At 35.6% G+C, this 23272-nt stretch overlaps 1 pseudogene; it reads right to left on the bottom strand.

Annotated features, from left to right (window-relative positions):
* Nucleotides 1-316: 316 nt before the first annotated feature.
* On the bottom strand, nt 317-15115 carry LOC132311615 (uncharacterized; annotated as a pseudogene).
* Between the last annotated feature and the right edge of the window lie 8157 nt (nt 15116-23272).

A 23272-nucleotide genomic window follows, 5' to 3' on the forward strand; every position in this document is an offset into this window, starting at 1 on the left:
CAAGTAAAAAACATGCAAGCAAAACAATGAAAATATGCCACCAAACCCTTTGTTTGGGTGGTGGCTCCTCCGCGTCTCCAAAATAAAAGTATGAGGCTTCATCAACAAGCACAACATAAATATACCTGTAAGAGAAGGTGAGAGACGCAGAATAGATTATTGCAAGTAAACACGCAATTAATGGTTCGTCATAAGTACTGTACTCAAGCGTATAAATAACTTTTTGAAACGAAGGAATGTAGCTATTTTATTTATTAGCTTACATCTTAGAACGATAGCAGTAGGACAAGGTCCATCCAAGTTCAACCAGACACGCTCATTCCTCCTCTTCTGCCTCCTCCAGCCATGTTACAAAGGGCTCCAAAGCCTTCACAAAGGTTTGCCTGTAACATTTTATTAACAACGGATAATATCACAAAATTCAATAGGAACCGGACAAAAAACATAAAAGGCGCAGGTAATGCTACAAGCAGAAAAAATTATCTTAACTTGGGCATCCAATGGACCTGGTTCAGGTCACATTAAAAAATAAAAAAAAGTCCACCTTTCCTTATCATCTGTAATAAACCAGAGATGTTGTGCCGGTGAAAACCTGAGTCCCATAGGGCTTGCGGAAGCGGTCTAGCAATAATGAGGTACATTAAATATCACATGCATTGCTCACTAATATCTAAAGTGATTTCTTTATCAATTATATGTGATTAAGTGGATCCACCGTCAAGAAGTATGATTAAGAAAAAGAACTAAAATGCCACCTTGGTTAACCATCCCACCTGTGCGGATAGACATTTTAGATTTTCATCATAAATTTTGGTGATGGATCACCGAAACACTAATATTATCAATATGAAAATCACTCAACAATAATGGAATACAACAATAAGAAGCCAGACTTTTTTGTGGCATTCCACAGTGACAAGCAAACTAAGAGTAGACTTGTTCCTTCCCGTTAAAAAAATTAAATGGACACTATTATTATCTTGGAAATTTCAATTATAATACACAACAAAATCTAAATAGGGAAAGAAGACTTCAACAAGTATGAGGATTGCTGGTTTGTTGGACATGCGGGCACTTTATTTCTTCTTTTCAATAACTAATCAATTAGTAAAACAAGCGCCAATATAATTAACTTAATTATTAAAACAAGTATCACATAGCTACCCTTCGGGTTCGATCCTTTACGGAACCAGTGAAGAATGGTGTCTTCTGCAAGCACATCCTGGTCGTATAGGGACCTCACAATTTCAGGGAATAACTTCATCAGCTTAGTATCCTCATAGCATTGGACCTGGACTTTGTACAAGAGTTCCAGCTCAAGCTTTCCACTGGTGCAGAAGGTATTTAATAAATTTGCCCAAGTTATCACCTGGATATAAATTTGGAATTTTATAATGAGTTCCAGCTCAATTTTTGCTGATATCATCAATTTGAAATTTTAGAATATCTACTTTTGCACTCGTAATGCATGTGAAGACTAGGGATGGCAAACACTGAGGATTTGGGACGGATTTGCTTAAACCCTACCCCAGCTACCCCACCCATCCTAAAAAAAAATTATCCCATCCCAGTCACAAACACGGGATGGAGATTTAGTCGCACTACCATCTCTGTCCCAAGAAGAAAGTTGAAAGCCCATTCCTGCCCCATTTAATTAAGCCAACAAATCTAAACTCAAGTCTAAATTAATCCAACGAAAATCTTAGATTCAAACAATACAATAAAACATTAACATAGTACGCATTACCTAAAAGAAATACCGCATACATTTGAGATATATCTACATAACCAACGGGCCAGTGGCCTAACGGTATCAGACCCTTCCCAAAAGGAGGTCAGGGGTTCAAGCTTCGTGGAGGCATGTGTGTGTGAGTACCAAGGGAGTGGCCTAACGGTATCAGACCCTTCCCAAAAGGAGGTCAGGGGTTCAAGCTTCGTGGAGGCATGTGTGTGTGAGTACCAAGGGGGAAAAAAAAAGGGGACAGATCTACATATATAGATTTGAAATAATGTGATTAAATTCCACAAACACGCACAAGAGAGCTGATGGAAAGATTCGAGAGAGATGTGTACCATAGTCCTTGTGTGTGACAGTAGAAGAGATGATATATATATAGAGAGAGACGTAAATGAGCGGTTGCATGGGGAGATTGGTAGAGATGAACAGAATAGATGGGTGATCGGAAGAGCTAACCTGACTAGAGGAGCGTAGCGGTTGGCTACCAGCTGTCATCGCTCGCATGCAAGAAAGAGAGAGGAAGAGAGCTGTGAAGTGTGAAGCAGTAAATTTTGGTTTAGGTTTTTTGAGAGAGATATATTATATATACGGGCATCCAAGGAATCTAAAATATATTAGGGGTATATATATAATTTCATTATATAATCAAGGCAGGACGGCTGGGAAGGATTATGCTCCCTATTGGGGAAAAGGAGGGAATCTATCAGGTCAATCCAAATTGCCGCCCAAGCAGAGACACTATTATTCTTAGTAACAAAAAATTACCTAAACACCTCCTTTTTAACAAATGAAAAATTACATAAATACCATGATTCTGTAACATTTGGTCATATTTTCCCTTTTCCTCACTTCATTTCTAAGGTCCCAATACATCTGTGATATCTATATATACAATGTCATGGTTGTTAAAATCCCCAATGATTGCAAATTGCTAAATCAATCCGGATCACGTGTAAAATAGCTTGGAGGAAGGAGCTATAGGAACGAAGAATCGCATAGGATTGTACGATCCTGCTAAATCATGTTTTTTGTTCTTCTCGATTTATTACAGCTCTTTTGGGCAAAGAAACTTGAGACATTTAAGTAAAATTCCTAAATCTTTAGCCTAATCGGGAGAGGGGCAAAAAAATAAAAAAACCCACTGTCAAAGGTAGAGATGAACCAACTCTGAACTTTAAAGGTTTATCTCGAAGCTTCAAAAAAAAAAATCTAGTTTGCTTTATTCCTCCTTTTTTTAACAAAAAATTGAAAGAGCTGCTTTGTTTTCCTGCCTATATCTCAAAAGCTTCAAAAAATAAAAACAGACTTTGTCTCTTTTTCTGTTGTTCTTTCTCTCTAATTTTCTTTTAACCGAAAAATAATCTTCTCAAATGAATTGCTCGTATAATTAGGCAACTAATGATTCCTCAATTTCCTTCTACTCTTTGTTTAGGATTTAATTTTTTCCCATGAAATTCTGCTTGACTGATATGTTGATGCTTTTGTATAGAGGAAATCGAGAAATTGATTTCAAGTGTTTCTCATATTTATTACTCTCTTAGTATCTTTTTATGCTAATTGATTTTGCTAGAATGTTGACAATGTTGGTTGTTTAAACATATTCTCTATTTATATCAAAGATACTTTTATTTAGAAAGTTAGTTTGAGTTAATTTTCTAATAGTTTTATAGAATCTTACGATCCTCGTTCCAATTCTACGATTCCGATCCTATGGACACCTATCGTCCTACATATAGAATCCCAGTCCTGACAACCTTGTACAATGTACAAAGTATAAATGATATGTATACAGAAGGTGAGCTTTATTCATATCAGAACCTAATAACATGATTATGGATATTATTATGTATTCTCATTTCTGAGTGCTGAAAGCTTAGACAGAGAGGGGGGTAGAGAGAAAATACTCTCAAAAAGAGTACGCTTCACAAGGGTGAGACCCTTGATTGCAATTTGTTCCTCTATTGCCACTCGCAAAGGCCAATTCCCATTCACCACAGGAAATCTTCATTTGCCAATACAAGTAGTAAAAAAGGACAAGGGTTTTTCGAGATCTTCTATTTTGATTCCAGAAACTAAATGTTTAAGCCACACAGATGATTCGAGTATGCGGATGGGAGGAGAGCAAATTCCGTTTTTGTATGGTATATACATACACACACACACACACACACACACAAAAATAGGAAGTTCTGTTATTTATGCACAAATTATATAGATTTGAGATAGGTTGGATTATATTCTTTATTCAGCTAATTATAATCTCTATGTGCGCGCGCGCGAGTGCATGTAGATAGAGAGAGAGAACAAGGTACACCCATGTGTCTCTTTCATATGCCCTCTCGCAGCGACAATATGATTAAGAGAGATGTATTGGATGGGGTGCAGTGTTGAAGAATATCATGACACAAGAAGTTGTAGGTTTCGGGAGAGGAAGACTTAAAGAGCACACATTATAATTTAACAACAGAAAAATCCAAAGAGAATTACCAAGGGCAGCCTAGTGGTACTTTCTTTTCACCTTCCAAAGTAGAAGATTGAATATTTAAGCTCCCATAGAGGCAAAGTGGGTGTGCTAGTTTCAAATATGAGGGGAAAAAGAAAATCAAAGAAGAGATATGAAAGTCAGAAGAGATTGAGGAAGGTGGTGGTTCAGCATGTGTGATCCATAGATCTTTGCTTCAAAAGCATGCTGCATTTCAGAGATATACTGTTATGCAGCTGGCAAGGTATAAAGCAGAGATAGGAGCTCTACTGAGTGAAAAAATACTGTTTCAGAGAGGAGAGTGTTCAGATAGAAAATAAAATAAAGTTGGTATAAAGCAGTAAGAGAGAGAGGACAATCACTTCTTTTAGTAAGAGAGAACAGCATCTGACAGATTCTCTGAAAGGGGAGATCGGTCACATTTTTTAAACAAGAGGGGAAAGGTCACTGTAATTATGGCAAACCTCAGGAAAGGTGGGTTTAATTTACCCAAAAACCTATCCCATCAAGGATTATCTGGTTATTCTATTTACCATTTGACCATACAATGGGGAAAGATAAGAGACTCCGAAAGAGGTGACTCCTATACCAACACTTCTCTAATCAGTTTCTGACAAGATACATCTCTACATAATACCAACAGCACACCAAGAGACAAATGAAGGCTTCATCCTCATATTACACTGCACATGTCAACTGGAAGAAACAATCAAAATGTTTTTCAGATAATATTTAAAGATAATATGGCATTTACTGCATTAAGTCCAATATTCTAGACAAAACCATACAACCAAAAAGATGGCAATTACAGAGGCTGGACCAAAAAACTCTACCTTAGCGTAAATTGAATGTGATTGAATTATATTTACCAGACTTATCAAAAAAAAAAAAATTATATTTACCAGGGTGACAATTTTTATTTATAAAAAAAAAAATGTTATTTTATTTTTAAATTTTAAGGGAGAGTGGGCATATTATGCTTTAAAATATAGCCTCAAATATAACAACTATAATATAGAAATTTACTATAAAGACACAGCCATGCCCCCTCCGCGCTGTATGTGGCTCCTCTCATAACAAGAAGTTTTTGCAATGTATCACCTGATTCGCCTCTTAAAAATAAGAATCACATGTAATTGCACAAAGCAACCGCACGAAGGTCTAAATATGCAATGTGTGATTTGTACATTCAAGAATTGGGATGGTTTGGGTCCGAAGTCCTTGTTCTTCTTTCTTAATAAAATTTCTCGTGTGTATCACCGTATCATACAAAGAAGTGTCGATGTGCAAAATATTGCATACTGAGATCAGAAACGGAGAAGGCTTTTTTACAGGGGCAAAAGAAAGAGGAAAAAAGGTCCCTTAAGTGATGAAACACAGATTCCATGTAACATAGTCCAGAATTCAGTATGTAAAATGTAAATAATAAGAGAAAAATCATATTGTTACTAAACAGGTAAGATGAACAACTCTTGCCTTTTATTCCTAAACGAAAAGGTGATAACACATCAAGGGACAAAAAAACCAACATATAAAATATCAACCAAGGGTTTAAAACTTTTTTCTGGGGCTCAACAAGTTTAAATGAAAAAATTATGAGCTTTAAAATTTTAAATGTTTCTAGTTTGAACCAAATTAAAATTATGCATATAACACATACCTGGCGAAGAGCTGAATTAGCATTCTGCTGTTGATTCTTCCCAGACCATTGAACAGCATCCATTAGAACATCCCAAAGAATCCGAACAACCTCAATGTCTGATAATTTAGCATCTTTAACATGTTGCTTCACAGATTCTATGACTTCAGATATATCAGTTTCCTCTGCTATTTGGGTTGTCAACACAGATTTCATCTCCTTCAGCTTCACCTCGAATATCTTCTCAAAGTATTCAACCCAGGGTATGAGCCCTGCCTTGCTGGAAATAAAAATCCCCATACATGGATAAGTTATTCCACTAATAAAGGAGAGTACACACTACAATTGTAAATAAGATTCCCAAATGGACACTTTTTTTTTTTTTGGGGGGGGGGAGGCGTTCAATAGGGGAACGCGTCCCATAGACGTAAGAGAAACCGGGAACCAAGGCCCCAAAGAATCCAAAAGAGAAATTAAATCATCAGAAGAGGAACAAGAACTTCTGTAAATAAGATTCCCAAATGGACACTTAAAAAAGTCAAGTAAAGAAAATATACTTATTTCATAGATAAAGTCAAGTGGGGGGCGGGGGGTAATAAACTACTGCAGAATATAATACTTTATGATTGCACTTTTGACATCATTAGAGGGTTTAGGTGGAAGCCTGACCTCTCTTTAGGCCTTTCTCTATTAGGATAGCCTCCTCCTAAATAAATGCCAAGTGAAGTTACAACACCAATGACCTAAAAACTGTGAGATGCTAATTAAAGTTCTGTAACATAGCTAAGTTCCGCTTTAGATAATCATGAGAGCTGCCTCAGTGAAAAGCACCCTAGCTTAGATCTCCAAATGCCAACTTATAATCAAAGCAAAATATTCACTTGACATTTCAGAGATAACATGATCCAGCTATTCTGATAACTAATATACACCTTTACCTAATCCATCAGTTCACTAATAATCTCAATCTACAAGGCGCAAGACTCCAGAATTTTCAGCCACCCAAGCCAAAGAATTTTTTTTTTTTTACTCAAACAAATTAAGAAATAAGGCGACCCATTTGCATCTCTGAGCATCACCATAACCAAATGATAAAAAAATATATTAACTCCAAGAAGGATACCCAAACAAAAATGATGGTACAGTTCGGCCATTTAGTTTCAGCCACACAACTCAGTGAGTGCTGGTATCCTTTTTTGCTAATAAGGAGATGCATGATCATCCACCATGCATTCTATAATGAAGGAAGAACCATTCTGTAATCCACTATGACAGAGACAAAGAAAAGGGTAAAACACTGTAAGTCTACCTAATCTATTGGTTTGCCTTAGTTTGCCTCCAACGACAGCATTACCACTAGATTGACTCCAACCCGGAACCTCCCAACGCAGCTATCCTATCAACATGATCACGCCCTTGCCATATGTCTTCTCTTCAAAGTCATCACCAGGCAATACCTCCCACAAACACAAATTATTATGGATAAGATTTAATGATGATTTTCTAAATTGCCAATTACTCTTCCAAAATCTACAATAGTGTTCCTCAAAAGTCAGATGTCACATACTCATCCTAAACTCTCAATCACACAAGTATGTGTAATAAAAAATTTGAAAACTCGTAGTACAACTGAATTAGATTAAAAAAACCTAACAAGTTCTCTTTTTCTCTCATTTCACTAACGCAAAAACCCATTTTCTCAAAAGTATATTTGTAATATAAAACCCTAGTCCAAGCTTTAAAAGAGTCAGAAACAAATCTAAAGACCTTTTGATAAGATTGGAAACCAAATGAATGAATTTCGGATTTAGAAACCTTAATTTTACAAATTTCTGCATTGAATACTGGTGCTAGAATTTGAATACGGTGTTCAACTATCTGTGGCGTGTAGTAATGGTCCTCAAAAGTGACTAACGATGCTCACACAGAACCAGCACTCAAAAAAGTGACTAACGATGCTCACACAGTTTCGCACAAAAAAACCTATTTAAATTCAAACACATCCTAAGTTTTTCAATAAACAAGTTGAATAACAAATAATGACAAAGACCAATGAAAATGTTTCCAGAATACTTTTTTAAAGAGACCCGGTCTACAACACTTACTAACCTGAATCTAAAGTGTGATCACAAGATGTCTCGACATTCGGTGAACTCTTCCCATGAAGCACAATCTTCAAGTAAAACAAATGCTACTCTGTCTTATTCCACACATAAACTACTTTGTGCATGTTTGGGTTTGGCGTTGCAATTAGGCAGGTTTAATGTGCTTCTAATTTGAATCACTTTTAATTGTGTTTGGTGACACACACACACAAAAAGAGAGTTTAGCAGCAGAGAAGCACAAATTTAACGCTTTTGCAGTAGAGATCACATAAATTGTGTGGTTGCAAGTAGCAGTAAAATTTATGGAAGAAGTATATTTATGGAAGCGCTTTAATATTGCATCCCCAACCAGTATATGGCTTTTTAACAGTCAGCAATTTTTTGACAGGTCTACAAGAGAAAAAGCTTTATGGAAGTTATAGCAATGCCAAACAGGCTCTTCACATTCTGTTATATAACTTTACCAACAATATTAAAACACACACAAACTTTCCTATGCACCACACAGTGAAAGCATGAAAGGAAGCCAAGTGTCACAGGCCTAGAGTTCGGGGTGTGACTCAAGGCATTGAATTTTGGCCCCAATTTTCAGCTAATGATAGATTTATCATGATATTTGACAAATAATTGAAAAAATACATTCAGATCGCTCAGTGGATAGCTGTGTTAAATTAATAGGTTCTGTACATGTTATGCTCTGGAACCTGCATGACCCAAGAAAAATATTTTAATATCCTTTCTTTTATATATGTCAAATAATTTTACTTAATGTTTATCCATATTACTGTGGAAAGAATAATATTATAGACGGACAGAACTACTATAGGAAGTCCAAAAACATATCTGCCTATTTCAGCAGCAGTATGCGGAGATGATGCAAATTTCCTCATTAAAATAATAGGACTTCCGTACTTGAGCAAAAGCCAAGCTGAGGATAAACATAATAATTCCAATTCTTTATCAAAGCAAACCAGAGCATATAGGCACACAGCAGAAATAACAAAAATAAAACTAATTAAAGATACTTTTTACAGCTGTCACAATAATCCTTACAAACTATAAGGAGATCAAAAGCATTCAGCATCCCATCCATTAACATTGCAAAAGTCAATGGGATTTGTATTAGCAGATACATAATATATTTACAATTAGCCAATATCGATATAACAAAAATTCCTAAATAAAACAGTTCCTTCATTTATAAACGGAACACCAACCTGAAATGCTCCGAGAAAGCTTCAGAAGACCTCTTTGAAGAGGGGAAGAAGTCGAGAAGGTTGTCCTCCATTTTACCCCGCTTCAGAATTGAAATCAAATCATCAAGGCTATTATCGATCAGATATTCCTTGAAGAAAGCTGTTACAAAAGAGAGAACTAGCCCTTTGGCCACAAGGTTATCCTTAAGCAGTGGCTGGAACACAGTCTCCGGTGGGAGAGCTGACAGCTTCTGGGAAAATGCAAGTGCTATGAAAATTGCAAGCGTAATGCTTTCATTTTCCTCAAAAAGCTCCAATGACTGAAGGAATCTTCGCATGACATTTTCAAGATTTTTTATGAGAAAGGGATTTTGCCGCAAAATCTTCTGTATGTAGATTACGAATGGCAAAATAGTCTCACGTTTAGGCTAACTGGATATTATAGAGTAAGGGTGATGCTCCCCCTCATCAGGTTTAGACTGGTTAGTTGTGCCAGGTTGTGTGCGCCCACCTATGAAGACAACCTGCAGTTATGAAGATCACGTCAGCACATAAAGTGTCCACCAAAAGTAAATGATGATACGCACGTAATACTATTAAACAAATGGAAAATAAATAAAAAATCTAATGTCCACAAGAGCAATTAGCATTGTGGAATACAAGTTCCACAACATGGTACAGTTCCATTCCATTAGCACCAAAGTTAGCAACCCAAATTAAATTTGGTGTTAAATACACATATATAGACATAGCTTATTACTTAACTCTAGTGGATCAACTTCATGGCTGAATTCTATTCAACCTTTAGGAATGGAACATTGCAGGAGCAACAAAAAGTGAAATGGGTCATTATTGACTACATTTGTCCTTAGTTTATAGAGCTAGAATAACCGATAATCAGACTTTTGGTGCCCAAATTAGTAAAAGTCTCTGATGAATTGAGCTCCATGTTAGTCATTTTACCTAAATCTACTACTGAATTAAGTTCAAGCCTGAACTTGTCCCCACCTCTAGAAATCAAGCACAAACAACATGGGAAATATATGTTCAGCAGTATTTGTTCTCAGCTTTTTGTGTGAGGGGAATCTAAGGTGCTGTTTGATAACTCAATTCAGCGTGTTTCATAACGCAATTTGACGCTAAGCACAACTTCAAATGGGGTTAAAATTTAAGTGACACGAACATCGCTTATCACTCAATACGCTGAAAATTTTAAAAAATATCAAAAATTTATTTATTTTTTAATTACCACTTAAAAACTTCACTGCTTAAAATTCAGCTCTTAAAATTTTCAGTACTTAATTTTCAGTTTTATCAAACAGCACCTAAGTTAATTAATTTCCGAGAAAAAAAGAATCTAAGTTAATTTAAATATTACTTATACATCTCGAGTCTCAAGTTAATTTCCACCAGGTAATAAATTTTCCATTTTGTACTCTTGGCAGGAATCATTTGAGCCAGTTTAAGAGTTTAAACAGTATTGGTTCTGTATTTTCCATCAGGTATTGGTTATGACAAACCAAAACTATTGAGTTATTTTCCTGATTAACAAATGAAAATATCCCTATTGGTTCGAGCATGGATCTCAAAAGAAGTATTCATTTATCTCTTTTTCACTAATTTAACATTGTTCACAGGCCAGTACATCAACACAGTTAGAACCCGTTAACCACCATCTACTCTAAAAGCTTAAGCTGATAGAGAGGTGTAACTTATATATTTAAATCCTTCAACAAGCCCCCTCACATGTGGCCTTATTTTTCTGGTCCAACACCCGTTTCAATTTTAAATTCAGGGCAACATTGAGGTTTGAACTCGAGACCTTTCGCTCTAATACCATATTAACCACCATCTACTCTAAAAGCTTTAAGCTGTTAGAAAGGGTGGAACTTAAATATTTAAATCCTTTGACATAACCCATAGTTAAAATCAACTAGTTTAGAAGCGTAATTCTAATACTCTTATGTAACCAAGCTAAACAACCATTTTACCCTTACAGTTCAGCCTTGGAGCCTAAGATACCAAAGTTGCCTTGCATCAAAGTTGTGTTTGCACAAAAGAAATATAAAATCTCATAAAAGGAAAAAACCTGAACAGCAACGCACAATGATGAAAATTTATAATACTTTAAAGGACTAAGTTGGGGCTAGATAGATGACTGACATTGAAAAGGCAAATAGAATCTAAAGCCAGAAGATCCAGGTAACATGCTGGGTATGATGACTTTTTAGGTCAATTGACTACAATTAAGATTATGTTAAATGATTTCCATGCAGCATTACTCAAAAAGCGCCAAAAGTCTCAAACAAGGACCCCTAGTCCCCACTTCAAAGTCATCCTTTTCCAAACAACTGTTGAGCATAGTTTACTTCCAGAAAATTATTACTAACATGATAGAGCGACATGGCTCAAAAATTTAGGAAATATCAATCACCACATCTAGTAACAACACTTCTTTATTATTATCATGATGTTTCTAATTCAGACACGATTAAGATATCCTAAATGTTTAACAAAAGTAACAATTAGGTTATGTTTCGGGGAAGATAGCGGGAGGATGACCTGGGACGTGCACTTTGTGAGGCATTTCCTGGGAGCTGGAGGATGCATTGGGCTCTTGGGGTTGCTATACAATCAGAAGGTGGATTCCTGGGTCTAGGTGCCCTCATCTCAAGGGAGGTTTGACATTCGCTCTTTCTATAGGAGACACTCATATGCTTCGGGGCCTGCTTTCCCGTGGAAGCCTGTAAGATGCACTAAAGCTCACCCTAAAAATAGCCTTTTTTGCTTGGACAGTAGTTCTGGGGAGGATTCTGACGCTAGATAATAAGGAGACAGATATTGTCCCCTGGTATTGTATACATGATAGACAACGGGTCAGTAAATCTTCTTCTTTTGCATTGCCCAGTGTCCCAGGACAGTTGCTCTTGAGTCTGCTTGGGGTCCAGTGGGTTATGCCTTGGTCTTCGAGAGGCACAATAGAGGCTTGGAGAGGTTATACATTGCGTTGCCAAGTCCGTGACTTCTGGAGGGTTGCGTCCTTGTGTGTGGTGGTGGTGTATGTGGATGGAACGAAACAGGAGATCCCTTGCTGGTGAGGAGCCTCAAATAAATGCACCAAAATTCTCTATTATTACATCTCTTTTTAATGCGTTCATGGGAGACATTGTAAATCTTTAGGTAAGATAGTTGATTTTTTTTTTTATGTATAGAGAGTTTAGGGGCCCTATTTGGTCCTTAAGTAGTATCTGTGCGCAGTGTTCCCTGTTTGAATGCTTCCTAATGAGGGGAGCTTTCAAAGACTTCTTTAAGAAAATAATTAGCAATCAAGAAAACCACTTACTCACTTTGACAACCTAAATCCAAATAGCATGCAGCAACAAAGACGCGAATTGGAAAACAGACCACATGATAGAGGGGAGTAAAGCAAATTCAACAAAAAGCACATATTCAGCTTATGACATGTTTCTTAGCCCTAAACGCTATATAGTTAAAAGTCTCGGTCAAGACTAAGACAAGAAACCTTAGTCGACCATCTGATTGTGGGTCGAGAGATATTATAACACAGCTGAAGTTCAAGGGTCGTTCAAAATGAAGATCAGCCAACCTCATAGATAATAATATCACAAGGCACGTAAAAATTAACTCAGCAAGACAATTCAAGGAAAATAACGCGTTTTCAGCAAGGAAACTTCTCTTGAACCACGGAACTCATTTTTTGCAACTAGAGACATCCCAAGGGACCAATCATTTTGAAGCTTATTAGAGGCTTAAGTTTTTGGTTCAAATGACAATGATGGACTCCAACCCTAGGTACAAACTAGTGACGTGAAATATATACTAAAAAACTACCCATAGAATGAAGAATTCAGAGTACCACTTCTGTAACAGACTAACAGTTCACTGTTCAAATAAATTCTTATGAAATATATCAAATCATTAAAAAAAATATTGAAGATACTTGCCTCAAAAAACAAGTGTCACCGTATCTTGAGAAATTAAGGTCTGAAGATTCAATGCTTTTAGCGACAAGTTCCTGCATGTAACAAAATGCTCATTTTGGTCCATCGTGACGATAAATTCTCACACACGCACACAAACACAAACACAAACACAGAGTCAACAGGATCATAGATAAACGGATAAATTTACCAAATCACCAGCATTATCCACATAAATCTGGACCACTGCATCCGAAAACGTTGCAGGGTCCAGCGGTGTTGCAATATTCCGTTTGCGGGTCTTAATCCGCGTACCACTGTGATTACAAAGAAATTATAAACCAAAAAGTAGTTCAGTGCAACAAATTTAATAGCAAAAGCAGAATTCAAGATCATCTCAGCAAAGTAGTCTCCACGATCTAGATTATGTGTGTTATTCTAAACAACACAACATATCACCAATGATACAATATGTCCACCACCTAGAATATACTTGCATCACAATAGATTCTATACAAGTATTGTAGGTTCAAAATTTGACAAGCCAAAAAGAGGAACTGGATCAGTCAATATTCCTTAGTTGTTTAATACTAGGGGAACGCTAGCATCAACACTCCTATGGAAAAATCAGCACACACTTCTAGTACGGAATTAGCAAAATATATTACAAATCAGAAGCACATGTCAAACATTATTGTCACTTTGCCTATTGATGCATTTTTTTTATTCTTCTTGGTAAATGAACCCCATTCAAGTTAACGAATCTGGAAATGCAAGTGATCCTTTCTAGGCAATGTCACAAATACTTGAAAATTCAAAAATTGTTTTTGTTTCTTGCTTTCCCACTCTATTCTCAGATGATGTCAACTGTCAACAGACAACAATAAGTTCAACACTCAAACTTAGCCTCGCAAAGTTAAATGGATATTACAAAGGAGGAGCATATCTGCATCAAACATGGCACCCTCCAGCATGCATTGATGCTTAAGACACTAAATAATTCACGCACACCCTATACATCAATGGTTGTAAGATGATTTTTAAGACATAGTACACATACCAGTATAGTTCATAACATGCCACAGTAAGTAGAGACATGGCTATTCTCTTCCAATATGTGATAAACAATAAACTTGGAAACTAACAACCAATAGTCCTTTTGGTGCCATTGTCATGCATTCAAGATTCAGAAGCTTAATATAATCTTATATAATGGACCAATTGAAATTCTTGGGTAGAAACAAAACTGAAGAATATCCTAGCAAAAATAAATACAATATATGATTACAAGATACAAGATAAGGAACATAAAAAATATTAAAACTTAATAAGAAAACAAAACTTACCCAAGAGTGGGTCTCTCCTTCGAGCTGCACGGATCCAAAAAAAAATAAAAATAAAAATTATTAATTATAGTTCATCTATGATTTCAGGAAGAAAAAATAAATAACAGCGCAGTGTTCTTAATACCAATATAATTGATCATACATGAAGACTCAAGAGGGGGATAGAAATAAATAAATAAACATAAAAACACATAATTTCATCAAATTCGAATCTTTCTTTACAAATAAGAAAACAAATTAAAAGTCCAGTAGCCCTAATCAACCAAAAGACACTGAACTGAGCAAATTGTTGTGAAATATATATCTACGTATATGCATAGATGCACAAACACATACAAGTATAGAGAGTAAAAATTCAAACTTTTAGTACATAAAATTTTGTGTCTGTGTGTGAGTGAAAAAATACAAACTTTTGAATTCAAGTAAAGATCTTGGAGGATAATTGTTAAAAAAGGTCAAAGAGGGTTGATTTTGGAAAAGAAATTTCATCAAGAAGTACCGATCTTCATATGTTCAGAAGTACAGATCTTCACAGATAGATGAAGGAAAAGCGAGAGAGGTACCTCATAAACCAAGACCGAAATAAATCGTAGATCTCTCTGCGTCTAAACTGCGATACAGAGAGATGAGAGAGATGAGAGAATCCTCGCTGGTGTTTGGGACGTATATTAAAAAGGTTATGAAGTACAATTACAATTCATTAGGGCTCTGTATCTCGCGAATTCAGCCGTCTGATCAAAAGCATTCGCTATCCAACAGTCCCGATTGTGCGCTCACGTAAGAGTAACTTTATGTTAGATTTTACCGCTAAATCACTATTTGAATGCGCTTCTGTGCTCCGCCCGTACATTATTTGTAATTTAATTATATCATTTTTGCCCTCCCACCCCCATTTTGTGTGACTTAGCTAGCACCCAAACGTGATTGACAATCAAATAAAATTTAGCGCCTTTTTAACAAATTTCATCCTAACAAACCCTTTAAAAATACAAAGAAACCAAAGTTATCCTTCAATATTAAATTCATTTTAATATAAAAATAAAACATATGTTTCAACTTGTAAAATAACAAATTTTGTCCACACTTATTAAAGTCTTATGTACATGTCTCACCCAACACCAAGGGCATTGTACACAATATTATATTTTTTTACACTTTTTCAAAATATTATATTCTTTTTAACTTCTTTTTTTTTAAAAAAAAAACATTTTATTAAAATATTCTTTCACACTTTTGACTTTAGTACAAGCAAATGGATTGTTTCCATCACATTTTTTTTCATCAACATTTTCTTTTCCGCGAGACTTCAACATTTCACGGTGCGGTAGACAGGTAATATGATTTTTTTTTATCATCTAAATTTACGATTATTATTTGATATTATAATTTTAATTAAAAAAATTATTAGTTATTACTATCAAAATTATCTTAGGACTTGTTGTTCTTTCAAAATTTAGTTTGTGTAATTGTGTTACTAATTATTATTTTCTAAATAAGACTTAGATTTTTTTTTTTTTTTTTGCAACCTAAATCAATTATCACAGATTCACCGACTCTTCAAATTTTTCGATTGATTGAATTTCTGGTTATAACTTATAAGGTTAGTTATCTTCATATCTTGCTTTTAATTTTATTTTTTTATTTTTAATATGAATGAATTTTTATTATGAGTAGATTGACAGTCTGACATAGTAGTTATTAAGAATGTTTGTTACCATGAAAATTTTTTGAATGAAATTAGTTATCATGGAATTTTATTTTAATTTTTTTTTTTTTTTTACATATGTGATATATTAGAACATTTAGATTTAAGTAACGTTGTTATTTTATTTTTTCATATCTTATTATTGATTCATTGAATATGATTTTTTTTAAGTATATTTAATTAAAGATTGCCCCACAGAAGGAAATTCCTAGCTATGCCACTGTGTAGACCGCAATGGGTTTTTGTTGAGAAATAAAAAAGGGTTTGATTTAGAATAAGAAAGATAAAGAATGTGGTGGTGGTGGGTGTGAAGGTTAAAAAGGTAATTTCATTGTTTGAATAGGTCAATTAATAAGTCAAGTGGCAGTAAAGTCAATTCATTATATGTCAAATGTGTCCGGAGTGTCTTTGCTAATCTTATCAAACGTGAGGGGTGTGACTGTTTAAAAAGGAGCTAAGTTTTATATGGTTGTCAATAGGGTAAACCTGTGTAATTAACTCTTTTTTTTTTTAACGCAACCCCAGGATGATAAGTGCACCCTTTCTTTTCATAATTCATTTTTTTTTTCCTTTCTTTTTCTCTCTTTAATTTAAATAACAAGCATTTCATCCTATGTTGGGGGTGGTTAACGTGTGTTGGGGCACGGATGAGGGTGGATAGGAAAGGCTACTCCATTTCGTGTCCGTTTGTAATAATAAATTATAATTTTATTCTTATAATTTATTTTATATATAAATTATCTTATTTCAATTACTAAATATCTTTTTGTAATATTTTTATTTGAGAAACTCTATATATTATTTTGATGCTTCAAAAATAAAATAAAATTTCAAATTTCAATTGAGAATTATAAGAGAAAATGAATCATTAGTGTGGTTGAAAATTGTTTCATTATTTACTTTCATTATATTTGTAATATAATTACAAAAGTATTATTTTAAACTTGTCCCAATCTGTTAAACGGTTTTTGATAGAGATGAGAAGCTCTAATAAAAAGTTATGGGATGGGGTTGGCGATTCTACCCCAAACCGTCCATGTTGTCCTATTTATGTATTGGGAATATTAATGTCATTTCACATCAAGAGTGGATTGCATTTAGTGAAAAAGGAATGCACACGTAAATTAAACACTAGGTATAGAAAATTATCAATTTATAATTAGCATTTTTACCATACTTGAAAATTTAAATTTTTAAATGTTTAATTTTGAGTGTTATCAAATAAATTATAAGGTTTCATTTGCATTTTATGATTTGAAATGAACAATTTTGTTGAAGCAAAAATATGCATGGTCCGAAGCCGGTGGTGATTCTTGCAAGACAAGAGAGAAGTGACGACCAGCGTGGTGCCAACCGGGGGTGCACTCTGATGGTCAAATTAGTACTTGACGATTAAATATCCAATAAAAGGATTAAATATGAGATTTATGGCATACCTTTCTAGGTTGACCGATGACTATTTTTATAATAGTTTTAATGGTGGCAGTGTTTTGTCATGAAACCAATTCATTTTCCTTGTCCATCACGAATTGGAAGAGTCATGTGAGAGTGGTAATAGTTATCTTTACCTCTTTGAGTGTATCCATATACCCTTTGGGTTTTTGTTTTGCTTGAACTTCCTATCCAGTCAAATATACCGTATAAGTTGCCCCCCATTCCCGAGTTTACTTGTCAAACTTAGGGAACATTAAGTTGTTTGTGCTCTCCTTTTCTAATTGAACGATGTTTTGAATATCATGTGTTTACCCCTGAACAGTGCGTTATTCAAGCAATGCCCTTCATTTGAAGTTAGGCTTGAAATTATTCTTTCTTGGAGAGCTCTTTGGTTTGGCTTTGTTACGTTCCAATGATGTTCAACAAGAATAGAGATGTCAATTTTTACCGCCCCGTCGAGGCCCCGCCCCATCCTGCTTCGTTAATAATGGATATGGGAACACTTTTTATACCATTAGGGCGGACATGGATACAAATTTTGTACCCGTCGCGAGTCACGGGACGGGTAAGGGTTCAGTATATATATCCTAGGGGCCCCGTCCCGCCCCGTCCTAACAAGCATATAACTATATATATATATATATATATATTAATAACTTATTTTAGCGGTTTACCCAGTTACCCATCTCTTACAATCCTAATTTGGGATGTAAGCTTGGTATTAAATTTACTTTTATTTTGGTTATGGTGGAAGTTGGAGTTTAGAACTTCTTGTAATTTAGTTGTATTAAATTTTTATTTTTGTTTATTATGTTCTCTAAATTATGTTATATGCATATTATTTTTTTATTTTTGTTGGGATACATAATTTCATTTATGTTGTGCCATTCCCAGGCTTTCCATATTTAAATAGTAGGAGCTTAAGTTCCAAAAAGTGGGAGAAAAAAATTTGTTAGCAGGGCGGGCACTGGTATTTCCTAATGGGGCGGGGCTGGACATGAAAATCCCACCCGTTACAGGTCTCGGGGCGGGCATGGACTTGACAAAAATTAAAAGGGGTGGGGCGGGATTTAGGGAAACCCGTTCCAAACCCGCCCCGTTGCCATCCCTAAACAAAAATCCTAATAGCTTTTATCGTCATGTTGTGCTGCTTTTAATATAGACGAAGCATACTTGATCTTGATTATCTTGCCCTTGACAAAGGGGAGTTCTTAATTTCATCACTTTAATAAGGGAAGGAAGTGTTGTCGGCCTCTCATCCATTTGATGAGGGAAAAAGTTGTAGTATATTTCTTGTCCCCTTAGTGAGGAGGCCTTTTTAATACGAGATAAGTTGATTTTGATCCCTTTTAGTACGGGAACGACAATTTCAAGTTTCACTCATGCTGAGCCTTTGTATTACGAGGCACTTCATTATCATCCTTTATAGCACATGGACGCTGATTACGGAATTCATTCAGCCCGGGCCCTTATAGTACAGGGCGCTTCATTATCAACCTATGATACTTCCTAATTTCAGAACATGGGTTGATCAAGTCCGCGCATAAAATCAAGGGACACCAGCCAATCAATAATAAACAAGCACAGAATATAAGAGGAAAAATAATTAAATAAATAAATAACGCTGAAAAGGAAATCTAAATTAATAATTAAATAATAAATTCTCTAATACTGTAATCTCCAATAAATTCTCATTATAAGAATAAAACCTCCAGAGTACAACTTGGGAATCTATACAATGTGGACCCCTAATAAAAATCCCAAACTGTTAAATAAATAATGAATGTCTATCTATAAATAATAAAAACATAATGTAAAGTCCTACGTTGATGACACTGGAGGAGTGAAGAAGACGGGCGTCTGCTCTACACAAACTGAATCTATACCTAGAACTGACGAGGACCTGAAAAAATAACAACAAAGGTGGGTCAAAACCCATGAGCAAGCCCTTTCTACTACATCCCAAACAGAGACCCGATAAACGATACATCATAATTCGATTCATGTAATAACTACGTAGGTCAATATACATAAGTATACACACTACAGACTCTCACTAGATCATAAGACAGCCTCAACCGGATAGTAGCTCTCATGCAAGCGCACACAAGGTGGTCATGAGTACCTCTTCTATCAGGGCACACACTGATCGGTTGAGTCGATTACAATTATAAATCAACCTTTGCAATAGCACGAATCATTTTAAAATAGGGCTATTGGTCGGGTAAGTCAAACCATTGGGACTGCGCTAATCTATGGCAACCTGAGTGTCTAGAATCTTTTTAGAATGATATGGGGTGTTCATAGAGGATTTGTTGGTTGTCACTTAAGCTATGAAATTAAGGTGCATAAATTAAAAGCTTGCAAGAATTTAAAGGAGATGAAATACAAGTAAAGAGGACTAGGGAAGTGAATCCGCCTCCATCCCTATACACATGTTAGATTAGAGCTAAATTGGGGGAAAAACAATATATATTATGGTCATGATACATAGCAACACTTGGTTGCTATAATATCCTCAAGAATGTTCATTAAATCTGAAGCAAGCATGATCCATCAAAGGTTAACATGTCTAGACTACCTAACTAAGGTGTAGCTTAACCACATTTACTTGAATGAAAGACTATCAAGCCCTAGATAAAATGATGAATCACATGAAGGTAAGAAATAAGCATAAATCATCAAAGGTTTCACTTAAGCAATGATCTATCAAAGTCTTTATCAACATGCCATTAAACCATTTCATAACCTTGCTTCCATTCGCACCATGAAAACTTAAGCAATATGATTAATATAAGACATCATCTAAAACAAGATAATCAACTTAAAGAAATCATCCATACATATATCAACATTCATTACAAGAAATGAAGTGCTCTTGGTTATGAAAAGACCATAAAAATATACATTGTAATCCCTAAAATATAGCCTAAATTAGAACATGCTTACAAAGGAGGGGCCTCATCACCTCCCTAGATGGAGGTTTATTTACCCATGGGAGCTTTAGAAGAAGGAAGAAGCTTGGATGCAACCTCCATTTTCGAGCTCCTTTGTTGTAGCTTCAAGAACTCTATCTTCTCCTCCTTTTTCTCTCTCCAGAAATCTTGCAAGATGAGATATGATATGTTATGTGTGGCTTCCCTCCACTTCTAGACATCTTCCCCTACCAAACAAGGCTCAACTCCCCACCAAAAGACATCTCCAACCAACCCATAAAGATGGAAATCAGAAATGAGAGAATCAAGGTGCAAGTGGGCTGAAGTGATGGATCCCGGAGAGCATTCGCCCATAGTTTGAGCGCTCTAACTAAGCACTTCGAGCGCTCGAAGTTGGACCAATATGCTCCTTCCTCTTGACCTACTTTGCACTACTTTGGTAAAATAGCCATAACTTTCTGCTCCGAACTCCAAATGACAAACAGTTTGAAGATTTAGGAAAGCTAATTCAAAGCTCTAAATATGCCATGTTTTAATGGAAGTCCAGTTCTAGAGTTTGATAGGTAAAAAATGGCGAGCAAAGTCAGATTCCACTGCTACCAAAACTTTAGCCTTGAGCACATTGCTATTCAAAGCTTGAACAAAACATCATTTTTGCTCCTTTTTTGCCAATGAACCTGAAAATATATAAAAACGTACAAATGAAGATAATCTATATAGAATAATCGAATAATGGACTTAACTAATGTAGCTAAGGGCGCTTGAATATGCAATATTCGGCGCTTATCACACCCCCAAACTTACATTTTGCTAGTCCTTTAGCAAAACTAAAATGAAAAACTCAATGAAATGACAACAATGGGAATGCTACCACAAAAATATCAACTATGGCAAAATGAAATATATACATAGCTCAAATATAACTCGAAATAGACACAGGACTGGAGACGGGGTCATTGAGTAGACTACCATGCATATATGAAGCATTGATACAAAAATTGGCTAAACACATTTCAATATACATGCATCAACATCCTAGTCCATATAAATAACTCAATTGTCATCTCTTGACTGTAAATCAACTCTAACTTCAGTGAAAGTGGATTGGATTCACAACATGCGGCTTTTACTTTCTTTTTCCAATTTCAAGACACAAGTCTTCAAATCATTAAATTCCCTTTTAAATGAAGTCCCTAAGGCATGAATTTATTTACAAAACAACTTTTGTTGCTTGTTGACAATTTATTATAACTCAAAAATGATACATAAAATGGTTGTGCAATGCTGGAATCCTTTAAGCTTTCTAACCAACCCATGTAGCAAGCGTTAGGCCAACAACTCCCAAACTAGATGGCTTTAGGGTGCTGAGTGTAGAGACACTCCTAGGGCTTAATAGCTTGAATTGGCAAGGCTACGAACTCTAACAAACCATGTTTATTACAATATATATACATATTTTTTTTGAATGACCGTGCAATGTCTAAGTCTTTTAAGCTTTCTAACCAACCCATATAGCAAGTGTTAGGCCAACAACTCCCAAACCAGATGGCTTTAGGGTGCTGAGTGTAGAGACACTCCTAGGGCTTAATAACTCAAGTTGGAAAGGTTATAAACTCAAACTGGTCACTATTTTCTTCTTTTTTTTATTTTTATTTATTTTTTATTTATCAACTTAGAAAAATCATGCCAAAGGTATCCATCCAATAGGTTCATCAACTCAGATTAACTAGGTCAAGGTTAAGGTCAAGGTTAAGGTCAATCAAGTTGCATGCCTCACAGTTAAGTTTTCGATGTGCATCTGTGCATTGTGAAGCATAAAAGAGTATAAGATCCAGCGAGAATTTAATTGAAACAATTATAAAGACTAAATTGCATCCACATGATCATTTCAAATTCACATTTTTCTTTATTTTCAAAAATTCACAATTGCTTCTATATATAAGGTATTAAACATATGCTCCATCTTCGACAAGTTTCAAATTATACTATCATTGCTTAGCAAAAATATGGAACCAACAATGCAAAATTGCACCCCCAAACTTGAAGTACACATTGTCCTCAATGTGTGAGACAAAGATGTATAAATAATGGGCATAGGGGAGAAAAGGAACAAAAATACCAGGTGGAATAACGAAGGCAAGGGTTTCCATTTATGTGAATGCGCAAATGTTTCCCCCAAACTTAAAATGTGCCACCTGAAATGGGACACAAGGAAAAGGCAGAAACAACTACAAAAATAGTAACAAATAGTAAAACATGGAAGGAAAAATGCTGAACAGAAGATAACAGAAACGCTAGAGAATTTTCATTCAAAATGACATGATTACAAAAGGAACTGAAAGTCAATCATGTCTAACCAGAGCAACTTGTGCATAGCACAGTCCTAAAGTTTAAAAGTAAAACAAAAACAAAAAGGAAAGAAAATAATAATAATAATAATACATATGCGAAACAAAACGATAAAGTCCAACACTGGCAACTATCTATGGGGCCGGGGGAAAACGGGCGAAGATGGCATTGAGGAGAGATTGAGTCTCACGCCGTTCCTCCTGTGCCACGCGACGGTCCTCCGCCGCAACATGGCGGTCGTCTGCAGCAAGACGACGGTCTTCTTCGGCATGGAAGTAGTCCTCACGCACAGTCCGAGTGTAGTCTGCCAAAGAAATCTCAAAATGATCCATCTACTCGTGAATACGGGCAAGACTAGCCCGGATGAAGGCCTGGTCCGACGGAAGATCAACAGGAGGCTT

Source organism: Cornus florida, unplaced genomic scaffold, assembly GCF_030987335.1.
Source record: "Cornus florida cultivar Cherokee Brave unplaced genomic scaffold, ASM3098733v1 CherokeeBrave_3.0.0_Hap2_Chr06, whole genome shotgun sequence".
Classification (NCBI taxonomy): Eukaryota; Viridiplantae; Streptophyta; class Magnoliopsida; order Cornales; family Cornaceae; genus Cornus; species Cornus florida.